Genomic DNA, 13,755 nt, shown 5'->3' with positions numbered 1-13,755 from the left:
TTACAGTAACCTTTTTAATATCATTTCTTTATGTCCTTGAATATGACTTGTCATTACTCTGCTCTTACATAAACCGGTTTTCTATTCATGTAGACCAAATTAATATTTTCCACTTTTAGAAAGCATTACAAGTCACCAGATCTCACCAGCCCAGACAGCACCATCCATTGGCATCACGTAACGTTAGCATTTGCCGCTTAGCACTGCTTTGCCTACACTCTACTCAGTCTGCCTTTCTCTGTGAGTCCCACATTGAGAGGGATTTGGTAGTGCTGATGTAGCTAGCTCATGGGAAAGACATTGGGGTGACGTTGCTAAATAGTCTTCGAGGTAAACCCACCTTAATTTCATTATTCTTATAAAAAATGTTGTCATTTAGTAAAAGAAGTCAAGCTGTTTTTCTTTTGGTTGGAAAACCAAAGAAACCATGTTTTCACCAGTGAAGCAAATCAGTTATTCTTTCTAACATGTTTGTAGATTTTACCGTTTTTAACTCTGACTCCAGTTAATAGTTTTCAGTCATGTGACCAGCCTGGAGCCCTAAAGGAGACTATTTCTACATACTAGACACACTATAAAACCTGTTGATCTTCCATTTGTTGCCATCCACAAATATTCAGATCACCTTTTAAAGGAAAAAGACACAACCTATGTAAATGTACAAGTTTTGGGTTGTGATTTACAATATAAAGCAGCTGCCACAATATATAATCATAACTAGACCATCAGTTCAGTAGAGTTTTTTCCACTTTATGACCTCACACTGCTGCCAGGATGAAAATGTTCAAAAGCCAAGACTATTATCACTTAGAAGCAGCATTTTTGATCTGGATAAGTCAATAATGCTGCTGTTTGGAAGGTAAAGGATGAGAAATTCTTCGTCAAAAAAATGGTAACTGCTAATTAGCTACTATGTATCCTTCCATCATTAGTTTGAGGCTTATTATAGTCAATGATATGAGTTAGCATATAATCAATATTTCAATATTTTGAGAGGGTTTTTTAAAAAACATGAATTTAATTAAAACTTATTACCAGTGCTCATATATTGACCCACCATTAACAACCAGAGTTGCTGTGAAGAGGTTATAACTGGACTCAGTGCTTGTACATCAGGATTAAAAGAAAGGTGTTTGTGTGCAGTGTTGTAATCAACACGTAGCTAAACTGAGTGTTAAATAATTTGTTCATCTAATCATTAATTATCCAGCATTTTGGCTGACTTGATATAAAGTGACAGTTTTCACCTGCAGGTTGGCGTTTCTGTGATGATGTCAAGACACCTGAAAACTTCAGTTCTTCTCTCGTTGTCTTTTGTTTAAGCTGCAGTGACACTGAGGACTGACAGAAGCTTGCGTAAGTGTTTTGTATCTCATCATCTGACATGACTGCGAGTTTTTGTTTTGTTTTGCTTTTTTGGGGCATTTGACCGATACACTACACCTATTGATTTTCTGTCACTGTAACACAAAATTAAAAGGCACTTTGTGTTTGTGTGTGTTCAAGGTTCAAGGTTCAAGGTTCTTTATTTGTCACATGCATAGTTATACAAGTATAACACACAGTGAAATGTAGCCTGACACGCTCCTCGACATGTGCAAAAATGGGGGGGTAGAGGAAGAGCATTATTATATATATATAGTATATACATTGGGTGAATGTGCAGTAGTAGCAGCAAGCAGGTGAATTCTGTACATTAATATGAATAGACATCTGACTATTTTACAGGATAGACAATATAAACATATTTAAAATTAAAGGAATTTGGAATGTACATTGTGCCTTGGTTTAGAGTGTCTGGAAGAGAGTCCTGTCTCAGTCAATTATAGATGATGTGAGAGGGCGGGTGTGTGTGTTTAGGGCACGGATGGCTTGGGGATAGAAGCTCCTCTTGAGTCTCTCTGTCCTTGCCCGGATGATGCGGAACCTTCTACCAGATTGCAGAAGTTGGAACAGTTTGTTGCCAGGATGGGACGGGTCCTTCAGTATCTGCGCTGCTCTAGTCCGGCATCTCCTGGTGTAGGTGTCCTGAAGCGGGGGGAGAGCAATCCTGCAGCAGCGTTCTGCTGTACGGATCACTCTCTGGAGAGCTTTTTGGTCCTTCACACAGCTGTTCCCAAACCACGATGTCATGTTCTGTGTGAGGATGCTCTCCACAGCGCCTGTATAGAAAATCCTGAGGATCTTTGGAGAGACTCTGAACTTCCTCAGTTGTCGTAGGTGATACAGGCGCTGCCTAGCCTTTTTGGTCTGGACCTGAATGTGGGCAGCCCATGTCAGGTCTGAGGAGATGTGGACACCAAGATACTTGAAGGACTGCACCCTCTCCACTGGAGCTCCATTGATGATAATGGGCTTGTAGTCTCTGTGCTGACTCCTTCTGAAGTCCACCACCAGCTCCTTGGTCTTGCCGACGTTCAGCTGGAGGTGGTTGTCCTGGCACCATGATGCCAGATTCTTCACTTCATCCATGTAGGCTGCCTCGTTGTTGGAGATGGCACCCAACACCACTGTGTCGTCAGCAAACTTCACAATGGTGTTGGAGCCATGGGTGGCCACACAGTCTGAAGTGTAGAGGGAGTAGAGCAGTGGCGAGAGGACACATCCCTGAGGTGCTCCTGTGTTGATGGTGATGCTGTTAGAGACGCATCTACCCACCCTCACCACCTGAGTTCTGCCGGTGAGGAAGTCCAACACCCATGCACACAGACGGCTGTTAAGTCCCAGATCCCTGAGCTTTGTGAACAGTCTGCAGGGCACTATGGTGTTAAACGCTGAACTGTAATCAACAAACAGCATTCGCACATAGTTACCCTGTTTCTTGTCCACGTAGCTGAGGGTGGTGTGCAGGACGTGGGCGATGGCGTCCTCTGTGGATCTGTTGGGTCGGTAGGCGAACTGCAGCGGATCTGTGGTGTCTGGGATGGAGGAGGAGATGATGTTCTTCAGCAGCCTCTCTGTGTGTGCGTGCGTGTGTTTGTGTGTGTGCGTGTGTTTGTGTGTGTGTGTGTGTGTGTGTGTCCTACATGGTATACATTTCACAAATGAAAACCTCATACTCACTTGCTCTCTTTCTTTATCATGCCTTTAATGCACTTCAATACACATCAAGTCAAATGTGATTTTACCTTGTTCGAGTGTTTTTCGTTCACTCATGGAATTCATATGACCCATCCACGTTACAGGGTATAATTTAGCTACACTAAATTGCCATTTCGCACAAGTGCCTCTGCCTTCTGACAGATTCTGTAGCCTTTCTTATTACCGCAGCACTAACTGATTGCTGCGGTGGCTGCCTGTGTATTGAACTGCAGTAAGTAATGAAAATGGTGTGTATCCGCTGCCGGTCCTCCCATTGATCCCATCAGTGGTAAGTCGCTTGGCTCCAATTAGGCCTTAATCGGCATGGGAGAAAAGGAGAAGATGAAGTGCACGAAATGTGAAGCAAAGGGTTACCTGTAAGAAAGAATAATTACCTATATTTCTGTAAACAAGCTCAAGAAAAGTCTATTTTTTCCACTCACAATAACTGAGCATCAATACACAGTAACCCCATAAGGGACAATAGAGTATTTGTCCTACAATTTATATGTAATGTTAGTCACAGAGGAAAGCCTACTTCCTCGTTTTTTTTTTTTTTTGTTTGTTTTTTCAATTTACACCATCCAGCTCGCTTCTCCTCCTTCCTGAAGAGCTGACAGGCGCTGACTCTTGTCACAGCAATGCTAACGTAATCAGCTGAACCCACACAACCTTCGATGCACAAATTATATTACAGTGTCGTTTTGGAGGGTGGGGCTTTACAGTGATTTTGTTAATGCCTGGACTCTCCATGAATGTTGAGTGGGGGAAGGCACTGCAGCCTTGACTTGCATATTAGACACATGCAGTAGCTGCAGACAAGGCTGTGCATATGTGTGTTAGAGTTAGGGCTTCCTCTGTGAGCGTGTATTTATGTGTCCACATGTAAATGTGGTTTCTGCTTCACTGCTGCTGCACATCTGGTTTCCTCAAGCAGGTACCAAACAAGTTAGGATTCGTGCTCAGTTTGAGACAAAGCAAAGAAAAACAAAAACACCCAACAGTGGGATAAGAACAATGATGAAAGCTGGCGGGTGAAAAGATGCACATACATTAATTTGGAAAAAACAAAGTTGTTTTTTTTCCAAAACGAGGCTGTCAGTTTTCCTTTAATAACACGATCACTTGGCAAAAAATGAAAAGATCAGTTATTCAAGCGTCATTCTGTTTTGGACAGCTGAACAGTGAAGTAAATAATTTATCCCATTTGAAAAAAATTTGGTTGTGCCATCTTTGAAGAAAAGGTAATTAAGCCCCTATTTCCCCCACATCAACCAGTTTTAGTCACTCTTTGCAGGAGGAATGGAAACAAACTCTGCTATAAAATAATCATCAATATTCAGTGATAACAAATCCATTATACATAAAACTGAACGAAATCTGAAAGAAACCCAATTGTGACAACTTGGACCTTAATCAGGCACGACTGAGGTCAAGTGAAATCACCAAAATCCAGTAACTAGGACAAATCAACAGACACCGATGGAGATTGAGCAAAATCTTGGGTGAGTGATGATCCTTAAGGTAGAGGATGAATCAAACATCAACCAGTTCTTACTGATCAGTGAACGGTGAATCAAAAAAGTCCTGAAACTCAAGGGACTACAGCACACAACCTACCTGAAACCGAACAGCGTCATTGACCCATCAGTACAAAATGCTGTTATACCAGGCTTCTCTAGATCTCTAGTTTAGATCACAATAGCATCACATGGCATCAAATCCGTTCTGTATAAAAGCAAAGACCAGAGCTACATCTTGCATTTCTAGACCTAGCCAATGCTTTTTAGATCCATTTCATCTGGACAGCTTTCAGCTTTTTTGGGGTCCCCAAAAATAACAATGGACAGAAACCACTTCCAGAATTTGCAATTTTGCGTCACAACTTCATGGCAATGAAAGTGATCATCTGAGCTTCCAGCTGGGTTTTAGAAGGACAGCGTCTACAGGCTGGACAGTACATGGCTCCTATTCATGTCTACATGGATGACCACCCTGACCTCAATCATCCCATTCATTAACTGACTGTTACCAGAGTTTATCTTTGACACCAGAGAATCTACATTGATGAAATGTCTTCAGCAATGGTAAAGCTGGTACAGTTGAGAAGCTGGAGAGAACAATCAGTTCACACATTAAAAAGTGAATGAACTCCCTTCCTGCCTGAGCAGTGTCAGCTTTCATGGGTATGGGACTCTGCTTACCTTTAGTCTCGCTTTAGAGTAAAAATGCCCAAAAATGAGGCTGAGCATGAGTCCAACTTAGTCTCAAGCTACTACAATATGAGCCACCAATCCCATACTGGCAACTTGGAGGATTTGGACTCTGTAAAAAGCCATGCAGCAAGTGTAATCTACTCTCAGGTACTGAGATATCATGGGACAGGTTCAGTAATGAAAAAGCATGACAAGTCACCCAACATGGCACAAGGTGAGATCTTGCAGCAAGAAGACCCAGAGAGATAGTTAAAGACCAAGCAGGGCTAGTGGATAAATTCTGGGTCATTTTCAAAATTGCTTTTTCATCCTCCCCTGGCTCATGTGCACCTGTTGCAGCAGGCAGGATGTGTTCCTGATTAGAAGTGATACCAGCTGCTGGCTAACAGGCTAACAGGGAGATACATTTATCTGGCTAACAGAGCCCTGACAGGGCTTCTCTCCTCCACTCTGCTCTCCGTAATGCTTTACGACACTGTCATTTAAAAATGACATATGATACAAGCGGGATTCAGCTCGCCAACATCCCCCATCGTCACACAAACACACACACACAGCTGCTGAGGAGGCAACCCGGGACGGAAAGAGAGGCAGAGATTAATAAGCGGCTGCTCTGTGGTGTGTGTGTATGTGTGTGTTTGTTGGCCAGTATAGTCTCAGTTATTTATTTGGTTTTTATTTCCAGTTTTACGTCTTCCATGAATCAGGAGCAATGGTTGTGTGTGACTCTGGGTATTGGCTGTTTATTCTGTTATGTGTGTTTATGCTGACGCTTGTGCTTGCATGTTTGTGCTTTAGATGTGCCTGAGACACAAACTAGCACATGGCTAAAACTCAAACACAATACACAGTGTGTCAAGCCAGGGCGATTATCACGGCCCCATAGGTAATCATTAACTGAGGAGACACATTACTTATTAACTAATCAATTAATAATTGATTAATTAACAAGAAAATCTGAGTCCAGTGGCACAATGGAACCTATTTATAGTACTCAGCACAGGGAAAGCACACTGTCATAGATAGATAGACTTGAAAAGCTTTAACTTAAAAGCATTTTTTCTCTTGTTTTGAGTGTAGCTTGAGGTTGTGGTTACTGTACTGCTACATTAATGTATTCTTATACCATAACTCAGCCTGCAGGGAATGACTCTTACATATAAATAACCATTTATTAACTGACTAAAGCAAGTGTCCCAGTGCTCAGTTGCCTTAACATCATGGGTCCATAGAAAGTATATAAATGACAACTTTAGCCAGTCTTGGGCTTGTTACTCAAAAGAAAGTAATGTATTACTTGTTACTTTTCTTAAAAGTAATGCATATGTTATTTAATTTTTCCCTGCAGACAATATTAAGTCACACTTTGTTGCATTACGTTTGCATTAAGATCTTAATACGGCGAACACATTTGTACAAATGTTTTGTGCATTAAAAATATATACTATATTCACCTATACTTAATGCAGCCATTCACATCAACCGAGTGATTTCACAGGATGAATTTGTGGCATTTATTTTTCTTAAATCAATTTCAAAATTTTGCATGTGAATAAACAGATCTGACCAATCACTGTCACAGTGCATTAAAGACTTTCCTTTAATGTTTAAGTCTGAACACAAAGACTGCAATACAATGTGAAGAAAAGCTTACCAAAGCGACTTCAAAGTGATTGTCACATTGACTCTACTATAGAAACATGTTCATGTACAAATGGAGGCAGCAATGCTAAAGCCCTACGTGTTCATCACTGTCATCGTTACATGATGAAGTTTGGGCTCTTTCTGCTGGTATGGGGTCCCCGAACACTCACTCGCTTTTACGTCACTCTGGATTCTTGGCTAGCTCTGTGTTAGCGTGCTGTCTGTGCAGATGTATGCAAAAAATTGATGTTGTGTTAGCAACAAATTGCAGTTATCGCCGTCTTTGATACAGTTTCCACTTTAACATCACGTTTTTGTCCTTTCATGCAATAAAAAAGTGTCATATTAATATCTTCAATCTTCAAAAGGTGTAGGCTTCACCATTGTCCTCCTCCCTGGACAGAAATTGAAATCATCTGACTGTAGTGTGAGTGAGCAGGAAAAAAAAAAACACTTTTGAAGTGCAGATAAATAAAGAACCTTTGTAACACAAGTACAGTAACTCATTAACATGCATACAGCACTGAAAAATACAATGTGATTCAAGTAATGTGTTACTTTGGAAGTCTTTAGTTTCTTGTTTTGGCAGTAACATTTTTTTTAACTCAATGGTATCCTAGCTTAACAAGGGGCTAGGTCTAGCATGTTGCTAACCAGCTAGGTTAGCACAGTGCATTCTTTGCTCAGTGTCAAATTAATTGACATGATTGTTTTGATGATTGAAAATCAGGCTTAAACCAAAAAGTACTTACTAAAAAATATAAACAGCCAAAAGATTACAATACTGTAATCTCCGAGTAGCCAAGGGCTAAACCGGGGCCCGTGTTATTGTCTAGTGTACTCTATACATATCTACACATATCTTACAAAAACGGCATCCTGCTTTCATAAAGAACACCTGAAACTAGAGGTTGAGACCCCAAACGCTTAGAAAAGTGTTTAATGAGGTCATAAATCAAGTGAGAAGTAAAGTTTCTTCTACACAATCATAATTAATTTTGAAGCCAGGTGTAGGGTGACCAATTAAGGCACTTTTGCATGATCTTCAGATCCATAAACTGTGAAGGAGTTTTGTAATCACCCTGCCAGGCGCGTGGGTAACATGGACATCCAAGTTTGTGAATGTGATAACGTGAGAACAAAGCGACGTAGGACTTTCAAATTGAAACCGTAGTTGTATCTAATTAAAATCTCACACTAGTTTAAATCTCAGTGACCTCGACCTCAAAGTCAGGGGTTAGAGGTCATGTTTTTTGAAAATCTTATGAACAACTTATTATGAATAACTCAGGAGGGAAGTCAGCAAGGATTTTGAAATTGATACTATAGTTGTATCTTCTAGGAGGCTGAGAAGAAGAAAATGAACATGATTGTCAGTATTTATTTATTAATTCTTGCCTGTTAGAAGCAACTGATAGAAGAAGCATCAGCTGGCTGATCTTAAAATACTAATGATTTACAGCAGCTTCACAATATGCAACTCACTAGAGAGACATTATTATATATTACAATATGGTTTAAGACAAGCAGTGTATATCTTGAGTATACAGATACCAGTATTTTCCATCTTCACCATTAGCTTGTAACACAGATCTTCATTTTTCTATCTCAGAAGGTTCCCCTGGAACAATTACAGGAGCCTAAAAGTACCTGTAATACTTTTAGGATTTTAAGTAAACTTTTATGGTCTGGTCCTTTTTACATTTGGAGTTTGAAGTAGTTGAACATCTTTTAAGGTATACTTTGTTTTCAACTACAAGACAATAAAGGAAGGTGAAACATTTTTAAATTAATGGCCTTGGCTCAACCAAGGAGACTCTCTTTGTGGCTCTCAGCTTATTAAATTGCCTATTGATTCAGTGCTATCTCAGCCATAAACCATGCAGCCAATCTGGAAATATTTATGTGTTGCTTAAAAAAGGGCTTGCCTAATATAATTGCTCCAAACATCTAACACTAAGGTGTCACATTTAAAATAGTGTGCAGCTCCACTAATTATAGATTATTGTCACGTGGAAACTTGAGTGTTTACTGTGGGGTTATTATTTGATATTGTTCTGGAACACCAAGCGAGCAAAAGTAAGTAAATAAATAAACAAATAAATAAAAGGCAAATTCTTGGAAGCAGGGAGGCATTTCACAAACAACTCCAGTACTTTCAGTACTCCCCTGTATTTCTGTCTCTTTCTACTCTGTACAGGAAGCAGCAGAGGATAATTAGATTACCGGTTCTGAATAGGGAAAGATAATTAAATCAAACATGAGCTAACCCATTTACAAATTTATTGCCCCTGTTAGGGATTGGGACACCCTCCCTGAATGCAGAGGAATGACCCTTAACCCTTTAGAGCCGATCGGAGCGGGAACGCTCTGTTTTGCGTAAGTATTTTTAAATCCCAGTAGCACTGCAACCACGTAAGCTAGCGCAATAATTTTTTTTGCATATGAAACCAGAGGAGTTGTACTTACATCTTATGCCATCAGCTTGTCCTAGGTCACGGTTTCCTTCCACATAAAGCTTTGCAAAAACTGCATAAAAAGCGCTTGCAGGAACAAAAACATAATATTCCAGAAACACGCTTTACCGATCCGATCAGCTGTTCATAACACTTCCTATGTTGGAATAGACGTCAGCGCGAACTTTTGCATTTCCGCCATGACCTGCCCGAGACCGGAAGTGACGTCATTTCGCGGAAATGTAGTCTTTTTTGCCATCAGGGCCTCAGGGCCTATACTGCTCTTTTTAAAAGTTATCTTTGACTTTATGACTTTCTGTGTCGTTTCTGGGAGGCTTAGGACTCATATTGCACTGCTGGAAATAGTTTATTTTGATGCATATGCTGCTTTTTTGCAAATTTGCAGTATAATATTTATTTTCGTTTTTCCTGCAGTGTATAAAAATTGGTGTATTTCAAAAAGAAAATTATGAAGACAATAAATTTCCTGTGGTGGGAAACTATTTTGTGCAACTTTTTTGTATTTACAGTTTTGAGGGATAAGCCTCTTAAATTTCTCTAACTACAAATATATGTTAAAAAATCAAAAACGATTTTCAATTTTTTTGTAGTTTATTGCACTTTTTTGCAATTTATGTAATTACTATGCACTTAATGAATACATATTATTAAAATCTGGGCTATAATGGTTGTATTGATGTATAGCAACTTGAAATGCTCCCAGAAATGGCTCCACAGCATGTAAAAATATAATATAAGCCAGAGGTGTGGACTCGAGTCACATGACTTGGACTCGAGTCAGACTCGAGTCATTAATTTTATGACTTTAGACTTGACTTGAAAAAATGTTCTAAGACTTGTGACTTGACTTGGACTTTTACACCAATGACCTGGGACTTGAATTGGACTTGAACCGGTTTACTTGAAAAGACTTGATATTTCACCCCAAATATAAAATTTAACATGCATATTATATAGAGATTGAAAATGTGACGTCATTCAGGGGTAAAACCGCAAAGGATTCTGGGAACTCGTGGCAAGAGGTACTAGCGCACGCAGGCTTTCAATTGAAATCACAGCGATAAAAAAGAAACACAAAAATGGCAAGAAGCTGTTGTATTATTAACTGCAATAGCCGGTCGCATGACAGCCACGGAAAGCCGACGGGTAAAGAGATCGGTTGTTATCGGATTACGTCGTTGAAGAGAAATTGTTCGAGCCATGTTTCCGAAGTAACAAAGAGGCGACGGGTGGCCTGGATTGCAGCCATTCAAAGATCAAATATAACGTCCCAGAACACTCCAGCTCACAGGTTAGTCTGCTCCAAGCATTTCCACAAAGGTCAGTCTTCTGTTGTAGTTAATGCGTCATTTTCTTAACATAATTGGTGATATAGGTTACAAGCAAGTCTGGCGCTGAACAGAAATTGTCGCGCTATGCTCCTTTGTTTATTGTGCATAAATAGTGAATTGTCCTGACACAATATTGCGTTTCGCTTCTGTTATTATGGTACATTGACAAAAACATATACTTTTATTCACAGGATAAAACAGGTTTTTTGTATCACTAATTGCCCAGTACGATTACAGCATACAGTATTATTGTCACTGCTACATTTCTGTAACGCGTACCAGAAATTATTTCCACTGCTAATTAATTACTGTTGAGCTTAAAGGTCCTATTAATAAACGGTTAACGAATGTGTATTTATGAAGACGATTTGTGAGACTGGTAAACTTATGATAGGTACGATGGTCTTTACTTTCTACACGGTGCATTTCAAGGTCCTGTACCCATCCGTCGGTAAACTGTACCTGGGCTTGTTGCAGTGACCTGAAGTTACTATCGTGCCAAACTAGGTATCCCCGACAGAATTTGTTTCCCCTGCGTCGGGAGCACACGCTGGACTGTCCAAATCACGGACAAACAGTATCCCGCATTGTTGATTTTTAGTTTACAAACACTTCTTATAATGACTAACTACTCCTGACATTTTTGAGATCTTAGCTCTTTATACAACGAAGTTATAGTGGGATACAAATAATATCAGGCTGATCCTGCCACAATTTGTTCCCCCTGTGTAAATCACGGACAAACAGTATCCCACATTGCTGATTTTTCGTTCACAAATACTTCTTATTATGACGCATTTCTCCTGAAACTTTGGAGGATTTAGCTCTTTATATAATAAAGTTACAGGAGAATAAAAATAGTTATTAGCCAAAATGTTTATGGTTTATTAAAATAATCCCATCTGATACCCCGTGAGCAATAAATATATAATTTTCTGTTGTAACCCTCAAACTGAATGGTAATGTAACGATACTAATTTTTAATTTAATTTAAATCTGACATCACAAAAGTATTTTGGAATTTGAATAATGTATTTTGTAACTGCAGTACACATAATACTAATTTTGAACAATTTTGTCCAGGTTCCTTGTCACCGGGGACTCCTTCACGACCAAGCGTTCAGTTACAGAGTCGGTGTGTCCACGGTGAGCCACATCACCCCCCAGGTAGCGACGGCCATCTGGGACTGTCTAGTGGACGACTTCATGGCTGTGCCTTCACCTGGAGACTGGCGGTCCATCACAGAGGGATTCCAGGAGCGCTGGAACTTTCCTCTGCTGTGCAGCTCTGGATGGGAAGCACGTCCAGACAAAGGCACCCCATATATCATATAGGAGACACACACAGATATACACTAAATACTTATTCCATTTCTTTTTTGTGGTGCCCAAATTTATGCACCTGCTTGATTTTGTTTAAACAATTATTGCACACTTTTTGTAAATCCAGTAAACTTCTTTTCACTTCTCAAATATCACTGTGTGTGTCTCCTGTATGATATATTTAACTGACATTTTTTATTGTAACAACCAACGATTTATACAGGAAAATAATGTCTATTAACAAGGTTGCCCAAACTTTTGCATCCCACTGTATTAGTATATTTTGTCATTAGTATAATATGAAATAAATTCTACATGTGTCAAGTCGTGTGCCAACATTTGCTGTGTAGTAGAACTGAGACATTAGTCATTATAAAAATTTATTTGAAATAATATTAAAATTCTCAAACATAAAAACATTAAACATAAATATATTAAAATATAAGTATTTACAGAGAGACAGGAATAAAAAGGACCCAGCTGCTCTCCAGAGCAGGAACAAGGCTGAGGAGGAAATGCTCCATTGGAGACTGGTGTGGCCTCTTCACGGACTCCAGGATGGCCAGCTCCACCGCCGATGGACCGTCCTGGGACCCGTCCCTCATCTGCCTCGGAGCTGTCCTCCTCTGTGGGCCTGTAAAACAGCACAAAACACAAAGAAATGAGAAGGCTGCTACTAGATTTTAATTTCAACATTGAAAAAAAACAAAAAAAAAACAGGATATAATCAGATTGGTTGTAGATATTTAGTAAAGGTGATCACAAGGCAATCCCACCGACTAAAAAGGTATCAGTGCTTGCTGTACATACCTGTGGGTGCAGCAGCAGGAGCTCAGGGACTGGGGAGCCAGGAGAAGCAACAGGGGATGCTCTGCTGCAGAATCAGTTGGCTCTATCAATACAGTATTAAATGTTAACATGTTGAATATAATCAGAGAAAGTATATACAGTGGTCCCTCATTTATTGCAGCAGGGGTTCTCAGAATAACTAGCCCCTGGTCACGCACTGTATACACTGTTTTCCCCACACACATGAACATTGGTCACAGTTCTCACAATTGATTCTCAAAGTGCAAACCTGTGTAGATTGAAAAAAAGGTAAAAGTATTATTATGCCGCGTTTTGTCTTCATCTGCCTGCCACTTTCGTGCGCCTTTTTCCCTCGCGGTGCAGGTGTCTATTTCCGAATGAGGCTCATAGTTATGGGTATTTTTGTGCTGTTTTTTCTATTATCAAAACCAAACATGATAAATTTGGCAAGCGCAGGAGACACGACACGAAGGAGATTTGTCAATCAGGCTGCAGAATGCAATGCTGTACGGTGCAAAAAAAAGAAAAGAAAAAGAAAATCAGCGAAAAAGCGAAGCAGTGACGGATGAACAGCGGGACCACTGTGTGCTGTTTATTAATAAACAAAATATATTCCTATATGACAACATGCATAAAAGCAGAACGGTATTTGTACGTCAGTGGGAAAATAGCGGTGGCTTGCTAGCTTTTGTGCGGCTTTCCCTGGTCAGTGAAAACTTTCAAAAGAGAAATGAATGAACTTATCAGGTTGCCCGATCTCTTTACATATCTTCCTCCAAGCTCGGTCCTTTATATTCCTGTCTCGGTACAGAAAGCAGCTGGTGTCGTACAGCTCCAGGTTGTTTGCTACGGCGTTGATTAGCCTTCCTTCCA

This window comes from Simochromis diagramma, unplaced genomic scaffold, assembly GCF_900408965.1.
Source record: "Simochromis diagramma unplaced genomic scaffold, fSimDia1.1 OVJJ01000343.1, whole genome shotgun sequence".
Lineage (NCBI taxonomy): Eukaryota > Metazoa > Chordata > Actinopteri > Cichliformes > Cichlidae > Simochromis > Simochromis diagramma.
Note: the sequence above shows the minus strand (reverse complement) of the source record.